Here is an 11046-nt window from a genome sequence, read left to right as displayed (position 1 = left end):
TTTCTTTCATCAATTTTTGTCTTATTTATCCTTGTCTTATAAAAATTAAAATTATGTTATGTAAATTAATTATGTCTTGTAAAATTCAAAACAGAAGGCACTATATCTATATTTACAGAATTAATATAGTATCATTTCCCATGTCTTTGTTTGATAGAAATGGTCACACAAAGAGGTGTGGAAAATCTTCTCACTCATCAGCACTGTGTCGCTTGTGGTCACGTTCATTTGTGCAGTGACTGCCTTAAGGAGACTGGCCCAGATACCCAGGTGATTTACAAAACTGTCAGCACATTATGAAGTTCTTGGAATCTGGTGTTATCCTGGTGTAAGAGTGTGGCAGTTTGAGCCACATTAGAAATCCAAAATCCAATTTTCCAGGCTCCCCCCACCCCTTCCCAACAATTTATCCTAACACTGGAGAGAAACTTTCAGGCTAGAGGCTTCTGTAGGGGAAGGTGGAAGTATATACATTTATTTACACAAATAAATATACTGTACAAACTAAAAGCAACTATATATATATATATATGTATTTACATTTTTGTCAGTCAGTCCTTTCAAGTCCCTCCTTTTAACTACTTTAGTCCAGGAGCAGCTTTTCAAGGCTGATACGTAACACAGTCTTTGCCGTGGGAATGTTCTGGGCTCCTGAACACTCACCCCCTCACCAAGTTCCAGTTGTTCGTTGCAGTCTCTCCTCCTCATGAAGTCCAAGAAGATAGCTTTGAGTCTTTGCTCTTCTGCTGCTGTGTGATTTCTCTTTCTCATACCTCGGTTCGTAGGCTGCTGCAGTGTAGTTCAGCTTATCAAGCGTCCGCATCCTGGAATGTTGATTTCTCCTCGGGTTTTCGGCTGTCCTGCACCCAGATCATGGCAAAGACATCCTCCGGGCCCCTCTCTATCGGGGGTCCATCTCCAATTCTTGCCTAGGATCCTTCTCCCTAGCAATCGAGCCCCTCCGGCCCATCCACTTGGCTCTGCTCCAGTGCTGAGCCTCGCATCCCCTCTCACTAAACAGGCCTGGCCGCAGGGCCTGCCTCTCTCTCTCCCGCTTACCAGTTGATTGTGAGTCGCATCCCTCACAAACATGCACTCATTCCAATGCTGTCTCTAACTCTGGCCTAGGCAGAGTTAAGGGGGCCACAGGGCTCCCCTTCCCCCCCGGAGGGAGAGAGAGGGAGCCCAGCCACGCCCTGGCCTTCAACACCCACACGCAGCAGACACCAACAGCAAAACAACCAAGAACTGCCAACAGCTTCCAGTGCTGTGATATATGATTTTGAGCAGAAGCGAACAACATGGATGGTGATTGGCTCTCCAGGGAACACTGCCCTGGCACCTAATCACCTCTGAACCCCTCGAACTCTCAAGGGGGCCAATTTCAAACTATGACAAACTAAAAACAAACTTTAGGTGATGCTAGAAAGTTTAGGTCCCCGGTTTCTGGGTGGCAGTGTGTGTGTAAGGATTTGGGCAGGTTCTTATGGCATTTGACACCTTCTGTTACCTGGGACTTCACACCTGAACAGATATTGGACCCTAGCAAACTGACACGTCACCTGATGGAAGGGTGCCTTGCCTACCCCAATCAAAACCAGCAGCTTCTTGCCCTGTGCTGGGATCTGGCCTATGCTTATCGAGCCACAGTTCAATACTCAGAAAGCTGTAGTGGAAGCAGGGACACAAACTGCAATGGAGGACACTATGGCTGAGGTAGGGACTCAAACCACAACAACTACAGTCATTGCCCCAGTTGTGAAAAAGAAGAAATGGATAAGGCAAGCTACAGGTCCATGTCTGTGCCAGACATGTTAGAACTTCAATATGAGCTGGAGTCAAAGGCAGCCAAGTGGTGCCACAATTGATATTGCCAATGCATTTTTCTCCATTCCTCTGGCAACAGAGTGCAGGCCACAGTTTGCCTTCACCTGAAGGAGCGTCCAGTATACCTGGAATCAACTGCCCCAGGGGTGGAAGCACAGCCCAATCACCTGCCATGGACTGATCCAGACTGTACTGGAACAGGGGGGAAGCTCCAGAACACCTGCAATATATTGATGATATTATTGTGTGGGGCAAAACAGCAGAAGAAGGTTTTGAGAAAGGGAGGAAAATAATCCAAAGCAAAGTAAATGGACCTGCACGAGAGATCCAGTTGTTGGGGAAAAAAACGGCAGGATGGACACCATCATGTGCCCATGGATGTAGTAAACAAAATAACATCTATAACAAGAAGAAAACACGAGCTTTCCTAGGCCTTGTGGGTTTCTGGAGGATGCACACTCCAGGTTACAGTCAGCTTGTGAGCCCCCTCTATCAAGTGACTTGGAAGAAGAACCATTTTGAGTGGGGCCTTGAGCAACAACAGGCCTTTGAGCAGATCAGACAGGAAGCAGCCCATGCAGTAGCTCTGGGGCTTGTACGAACAGGACCAGCTGTGCAAAATATCCTCTACATGGCAGGTGGGGAGCCTAGTCTCACCTGGTGCATGTGGCAAAAAACAACAGAAGAAACCCAAAGTCGACCATTAGGGTTTTGGAGCTGGGGTTATCAAGGATCAGAAGGCCACCACACACCAACTGAAAAGGAGATATTAGCAGCCTATGAGGGGGTTCAAGGCACCTCAGAAGTTGTTAGAACAGAAGCATGACTCCTCCTGGCACCACGTTTGCTCGAGCTGCACTAGATGTTCAAAGGGAATGTCCCCTCAACACATCATGTAATCAGTGCTACATGGAGCAAGTGGGTAGCTTTGATCACACAATGAGCCCGAACGGCAAAACCTAATTTCCAGGAATCCTGGAAGAGATTATGGACTTGGCCAGAAGGCAGAGATTTTGGAGCATTGCCTGAAGAGGTGACTCGTGCTCAAGAAACACCACCGTATAATGAGTTACCAGAAAACTAGTCAGGCTATGCTCTCTTTACTGATGGATGTTGTCGTGTAGTAGGAAACCATCAGAAGTGGAAAGCTGCTGTGTGGAGTCACACACAGCGGGTTGTTGAAGCTGCTGAAGAGAGGGTGAGTCAAACCAGTTTGCAGAAGTGAAAGCCATCCAACTAGCCCTAAAAATTGCTGAACGAGAAAATTGGCCTGTGCTCTATACTGACCCCTGGACAGTGGCTAACACCCTATGGGAGTGACTATAGCAATGGAAGAAGGCCAAGTGGCAACGCAGGGTAAACCCATCTAGGCTGCTGCATTGTGGCAGGACATCGCTGCACGGGTGGAAAACATGACTCTGAAGGTGCGTCATGTCGATGCTCACATACCCAAAGGTTGTGCCACTGAAGAACATCAGAACAATGAGCAGGTGGATAAGGCTGCCAAGATTGGAATAGTCCAGGTAGACTTGGACTGGGAGTGGAAGGGCGAGCTATTTATAGCCCAATGGGCCCATGAAACATCAGGACACTTAGGAAGAGATGCGACATACAGATGGGCTTGTGATCGAGTGGTGGACCTGACCATGGAAGCCATCACACAGGTTATTCATGAATGTGAAATGTGTGCGGCAATTAAGCGAGCCATGCGAGTAAAACCCTTCCAATTCCAGTTCTTCTGTAAAGGCGATTTATAATATTTTAAAAAAGAACCCTAAAAGAAAGGGTGTGGATTAATAGCTGCTTCTGAAATTGATGTTCCTTGACTAGAGGGAATAATTCCATTGATGCATCTGGCTTGCAGCACATTAAAATTTACATTTAGCCTTTCTGCAGTTACGATATATAATCTTATAGCAATCCATGGAAGATGCACAGACTGAGTTGACCTTGGAACCAGACCTTCATTACAAATGTTCTGTGTTTATTAATGACTGGTCAGTAGATTTATTTCTGTCTGTGCACTTTTAATTTTTCTCTAGTAAGAAAGCAACACCAAAAAAACCTTTGTCATATATGAAATGGACTAATAAATGTCAGTATTTCCTGTTGGAGGATGCAATGAAAGACAAGCTACATGTGTACTTTGTAAAGAATGCAAAATATACATTTAAGTTGGCAATATTGACATTTCTTTAGTCAAGAATTAAGAATTTAAAATAATTGGGACTCAGAGAACACCAAAAAAGAAATTCTGGTGGATCTGGAAAAGCAAATGCTTCAGAATATTCGTATATACTCATACTCCTACCATAATACACGAGTGACTGAAATGAAAGCAGGAAAAGCATTATTTTGTTCTGATATAGTGATTTTGTTTATATAGCCAAAATATTCCCACAATTGTTATCATATATGTCATTTAGAAAGGGAAAAAAGAACATCAATAATTTTTAAGTTCTACTTACCCATTTAAACTAATTTCAAGTACCTCTCTCCAAGATATTGTAAAGAAAATTAGATAACATACTCTAAATGAACATTATTAACATTGCAAAATGAAACAGTCAGAAGTTAGCAAATATGTGAATTAATATTCCACATGTAGTCCCAATTTAAATATTGTCTGTGTGCATCATCAGCCTTTAATTATATAGTGACACTGTTCTCTTCTCTCTAATGTTCTCTTGGTTTAAGGATCAAATACTGAAAATTTTCCTGTTATTTCCCAGTTATCACCATTTTATACAAGTTTATACATGAGTTTGATACGTACTCAGTTTTATATATACTCAAGTTTGCAAACTCCATACCCTTAAAAATCTTAAGAATATCTCAGTCATATTTAACATAAAATTATGTTTCATCCAATTTATTAGAGAGTACCTGTTCTCTTTCAGTATAGCACAACTTTCCTGTTAAATCATGATTGCAATAAAGTGAGATCTATTAATAACTGATTAAACTGTTTGCTTTCTAAAAATTCCTCATAGCATGTAGGGCATTTCCCACTTCCTAGCTTAGTTAAAAGAACAAACAAAATCAGCCTGCCAGGCCCCCTCCCCTTTTTCTCTCTATGTCCATGTTTCACACACTGACATGCTTCACAAGCACAAAGATATACATTCATCCTCAATCCTTTTGCACATGTACCGGATCATGCTGCTGCAATGGTGCTTCCCAGTCAGGTGAGTAACAGAGGCCATCAGGACAAGAATTGAGAGCAGTAAAATAGAAGGTAGAGCACACTGGGATACGCAGTCAGGAATTTTAGTAGCATACAAAGATATCAATTAAGCTTCAAAAGTTCCCAAAAAAGTTGCATTGAGCCAAATTTCAGTGCTGTATTTTCTCTGTCATATATTTTTTGTTTCCATTATAAGATACGAAGCACATCAGTTCATGTGCAAAAATCTCGGTGTTATTTTGTAGGAAGTTTTATGAAGTCTTGACTTCAAAATGGTCACATTGGCAAATAAATCACTACTGAGTCTGGGCACAGAAGTTTTGCTGTTGAATTGTATTATTTTTATTTAGGAGCAAAATTTAGCATATAACATTTAAATATCATTGTAGCTTCAATAACCATATGAGGAGCAGCTGAGGGAGCTGTGTGTGTTTAGCCTGAAGAAAAGGAGGCTTATCACTCTCTACAACTACCTGAAAGGAAGCTGTCAAGTAGGGGTTGATCTCTTCTCCCAGGTGACAGAACAAGAAGAAATGGCCTCAGGTTGCACCAGGTGAGGTTTAGGTTGGATATTAAGGAAAATTTCCTCACAGAAATGGTTGTCAAGCCCTGGCACAAGCTGTCCAGGGCAGTGGTAGAGTCACCATTCCTGAAGGGATTTAAAAGATATGTAGATGTTGCACTTATGACATGGTTTAGTGATGAGCTTGGCAGTGCTCAGTTAAGGGCTGGACTTGATGTACTTAAAGATTTTTTCCAACTTAAACTATTCTATGACAGACAGCCCCTTTGTCCATACATTCGAGGACCACACAGAACCTTTTTGCTTTAGCATTGTGCCATGCTCCCATGTGGTCAAGTGTCCACAGTAAATTGAAAAGATTCATCTCCAGTTTATTTTCCCATAAGTACAGCCTTCATCGTGAGGTCCTACATTTCATGCTCAGTGATTATTTCCAAATGAATACAGTTTAAAATTTGTCAAATAGCTCCTTTTTTATTCTGCAAAATGCACATAAAGTAATTACAATCATCAAACTATAATATATAAAGATCCTTAGAAATTCATAAATTTATCATCATATTTACCAGGATATGAAATTATGCTTTTTCAGGAAAACGCCTCTAAAATTAACTTCAGAAAATATTCACCTCTGGGCTCATATTCAGATAAAGACAGAGAAATGCACACAATTTATCAATCAAACTTGTAATCTTGGAGAAAAAAAAAAGAAAAAAGGATTCTGGTTTGCCTAAGAAGTTGGTTTAAGTCAGGATATCAGTAAATACTACTATAATAGCATACTTTAGGCATCTGAGTAAATGCAAAATGCCTTCCTTTAAAAAAGGAAGAGCTGAGCAGACTGTCCATCAGGTAGGCACTGTACCCCAAGCAGAAGAGATGAAACAGTAAAGCTGCAGAGTTCCAGTGACACTGTCTACACAGACATCTGTGAAACAGGTGTTTGTAGACCACAAGTAAATTGCTCCAAAAATAATTAGAACTATTAAGAAACAATATTTTCATCTCCCTATAGCTGATGACAATATATATTAAAAAAAGGGAAATTAGACTATTTTGATGGTTTTCAACAACATTAGGAAATATTGCTACCACCCACATTCAAAGAGATTGCTGGCTGGAGAGGGAAGGAAAGAAGAAAGAGCAGCACAAAATATACTGTGCTCATATCCAATTAAGAAACTCAGATCCAGTTACAAAGTTCTTTCAATGCAAGTTTCATTAGTCTTTCAGAAGAGCTATCTTGTTGATGCTGGAATTTTGTCATTAGCCTTGAATGTAGCAGAAGTGAAACTAAAACAGTCGAAGAGTGAGCATTCAGTTTATACCAATTGTTAATAGTGCTGACACAGAGAAGTTTACCTGTTTTGGTTTGTCACTTATACACAGCTGAAGTTTAACTAATCCAATTCTTGTCGTACCTAAATGAGCTTGTACACATTTGCTACATGTCAGAGTTTTTCCAGAGAGTCATGTAAAGAGATTCTCATTTTTGTTTAACTCCCAGTGCACATAAATAATCTTTCTTTTTCATTTAAAGCTAGTGGATGTTTTGCCAAGATATGCAACTGTCATGCTTTGGAAAATTTAGGGAAGGCAAAGCTAAGTTTAAAAAAAATAAACCAAACTAGAGAAATCTATATTAAAAATCATAGAACTGCAGTGTGAATAACTCAGCGTGTTGGTTTGCTTTTTGCCTTGCTTACCAATTTAGTCCTACAATTTCACATTTGCTACTTCTCAATAATGCTCCAACTCTGATTATCTTTAATGATGTTAAGCTATCTGCATACCTGCTGAAATTTTGCTCTGAGAACATGTATGATCTGGCAGTTTGGGGCGGTCAACCAGCCACCACTTTTAGCTGTTCAAAGCACACCCTCCCTGTATAGGGTACATGCTATTTATAGTGGCTCTTGAACTACCAAAGATTGAACTTCATATGGATACCATGTGGACCGATGATAACAGATCTTCTCTGTTGTAACACTCCTTCTCATTTCAGGAGCGTTCACAGAATTTGTTCCCTGATGGGCCTTTGCAAACTCCACACAAAAAAGCAGTGAGGGAAATTATATCATTAAATGACGTCTAAAATAATCAAAGGCTCTAGCATAGTTGTATTTATAGAGACTTCACTACCCTTATTAAACTAATGTTCATGTTGGAGTGTGTTGTAGTTTAGGAAAGGTATCCTCCCATTCAGTGCCCCCTCCAAGACTCTCCAAGTGCCAATCTCTCACTTTCCCACTCTTCACCCCTCTTCCTCCTCACTCCAGTGCAACGGAGACCAGAATTGGAGGTACAAAAGGCAAAGATTACGGGCTAAGATAAGAACAGTTTATTGGAAACAGCAAGGAGATAAGAAAAAATGAACAGTAGCAGCAACAGTATTAAGGAGAGAGGGAACAAGAAAAATGATTCACATGGTAACTCCCTTGACAATAGACAATACCCTCCACCATGTTTTCTCAGTCGAAAGGAACCCTGGAAGAAAGTCCCTTTCCCCTGCCCCAAGCAATGATGTGAGATGTCCTAACCATGCCTCCTTCTGGCTACTGCAAAAATTAACCCTGTCTAGGATGGAACTTCTTCTATACCATCAACATCATCCTGAGATCCTACACCTTCCAACTATATACATATATATATGTGTGTGTGTGTGTGTATGTAAGTATATATTTATACACACATACACACATACACGTATATATATACACAAAAGCACAGGTATCACTTCCATAGTCAAGGGCTGTCCCTCCAAGATGTCTGTTGCATTCATTCAGTCCATGAGTGGGGGTTCTATTCATCCCAGATGTCTTTCAGGGCAGGAGGGCTGGTGTGCTGCTGGCTGGTTGCAAGCTGCATCAGGAGCTCACGACTGGTGTATCTGGAGCAGTCCTTCCTCATTGTCCATGGTAGTTATGGCATACAGTGGCAGTGTCATTCAGCAACCAATAGTACAGAATTCAACATTACAGCAAAAAATAAATTCCCTTGAGGAGAACATCATGTTTCCCAGTCCCTCTGCATTACCTACCAAGTGTACCCTGGTCCTTGAGCAAAAACAATGCCACAGATGGGTTTCCTTGTCTTGAGGCAGGACTAATTCAAACTGTCTTCCCTGACATATTCCTCATACACATCATGGGGACTTTATCCTCTTCCACAGTACGTGGAGGTTTTGACTGGGCAGGGCCAGCTTGACTGGCAGAGCCTCCAGTGTTACCTAACCAGGTGGCCTTTGCTAAATGTAGATGACAATGTTTGAACGTTCACCCACCCTTTGCTTTCAGTGGTGTTTTTAACAGTTCATTGTAGAGTTCAATTTTCCCAGAGGCTGGTGTATGGTAGGTAATATGATATACCCACTCAATCCCATGCCCTCTGGCCCAGATGTTTATGAGTCTGCTTTTGAAATGAGTCCTGTTGTCCGACTCAATTCTTCTGAGGTGTCATGTCACCACAAGACTTGCTTTCCAAAGCCCAAGAAGGTGTTCTGGGCAGTGATGTGAAGCACAGGGTACATCTCCAGCCATCCAGTGGTTGTTTCCACCATTGCCAGCACGTAGCACTTGCCTTGGAGGGTTTGCGGGAGTGTGATGTAATCAGTCTGCCAGGCCTCCCCATGTTTATATTTCAATCATCATCCACCATTTCACAGAGGCTTTACCTGCTTGGCCTGCTTGACTGCAGTGCATATTTCACAGTTATGGATAACTTTAGAGATAGTGTCCTCCCCTCGATCACGAGCCCAACTGTCTCTTGCATCTCTTCCCTGATGACCTGAGGTGTCCTGGGCCCACTGAGGCAGAAATAATTCACCTTTAAATTGCCAGTCCAGATCCACCTGAGACATTTTAGTTTTGGCAGCCCAATCCACCTGTCCATTGTTGTGATGTTCTTCAGTAGCCTGACTCTTCGGTATGTGGCCATCTACATGACGCACTTTTACAGGCTACTTTTTTGCATGACATACTTCTTTTTACCCAGGCAGTGATGTCTTGCCACATGTCAGCAGCCCACATGGGTTTCCCTCTGTGCTGCCAACTGGTCTTTTTCCATCAGTCCAGCCACCCTCCTAGAGCATTTTCTACCATCCATGAGTCAGGGTAGAGGTAGAGCACTGGCCACTTCTCTCATTCAACCCTATCTAAAGCCAGCTGGATGGCTTTCAGCTCTGCAACCTGACTTGATCCACCTTGTCCCTCAATAGCTTATAGGACTCCATATGGAGGACCCCAGCTGCAGTGTAGAGCACATTTTTTACATCTTGTCCTGTCCTGACTGGCCCAAAGGCTACTGCAAGAACAATCTCCTGTTTGATTTGTTCAAAAGCTTGTTGTTATTCAGGACCCCATTTGAAATAATTTTTCTTTAATGTGACATGATAGAGTTTATAATCTGACTGTAATCTGGAATATGCATCCTCCAAAAACCCACAGAACCTGGGAAAGTTCAAGCATCTTTCTTGTTGATTAGTGGGGATGCAGCTGCTGTTTTGTTGACCACATCAACTGGAATCTGGTAACATCCATCTTGCCATTTTACTCCTAAAAACTGAATTTTCTGGGCAGGCCCCTCAATGTTACTTTACTTTACAGCAAAACCAGGCTTCAGGAGCATTTGTATTATCTTCTCCCCCTTCTCAAAAACTTCCTCTGCTGTGTTGCCCCACATGATGATGTCATCAATGTATTGCAAGTGTTCTGGAGCCTCATCCTTTTCCAGTGCTGTCTGGATCAATCCATGGGAAATAATGGGGCTGTGTTTGCAGAGGTACTTGATGTCCCTCCAGGTGAAGGGAAACTCTGGCCTGCACTCTACTGTTAAAGGAATGGAGAGAAATGCATTAGCAGTGTTGGTGGTGGCACCACTTTGCTGCCTTGGACTCCAGTTCCTACTGAAGTTCCACCATGGCAGCACTCAGTGGTGGTGTGACTTCTTTCATGCAATGACAGTCTACTGTCAGTCTCTACTCTCCACTGGACTTATGTACTGGCCATATGGGACTATTAAAGAGTGAGTGAGTCTTGCTGACCTCTCCCTGGCTCTCCAGTTCATGAATCATCTCATGGATGGGGTTCATGGAGTCGTGGTTGGTGCAGTATTATTGACAGTGCACTGCTGTGGTAGCGATCGCTACCTGTTGTTCTTTGACCCTCAGCAGTGCCTCAGCAGAAGGGTCCGCTGAGAGACCAGGCAAGGTATTCAGCTGTCTAATTTCCTCTGTCTCCACAGCAACTATCCCAAAAGCCCAATGAAATACCTTCCCCCAGGTAATCTGTGCCAAGGATGCATGAGGCTTCTGGGCCAGTCACCATGGGGTGTTTTTGCAATTCGTACCACGTCAGGCTCATTTCAGCTTCCACTACAATCAGCTGTTGGGACCACCTTCTCACCTCACAAGTAGAAATGGATTCTGTCCCTATATATCTTGATGGCATCAGAGGGCATTGTGCCAGTGTCTGATGTGCCAGGCCATTGGATCCACACAGTCCAGTAGATC

Source organism: Manacus candei, unplaced genomic scaffold (assembly GCF_025592945.1).
Source record: "Manacus candei isolate 608988 ecotype Guabito, Panama unplaced genomic scaffold, ASM2559294v1 h1tg000027l, whole genome shotgun sequence".
NCBI lineage: Eukaryota > Metazoa > Chordata > Aves > Passeriformes > Pipridae > Manacus > Manacus candei.
The sequence above is the reverse complement of the archived record's forward strand: the minus strand, read 5'-3'. Positions refer to the sequence as shown.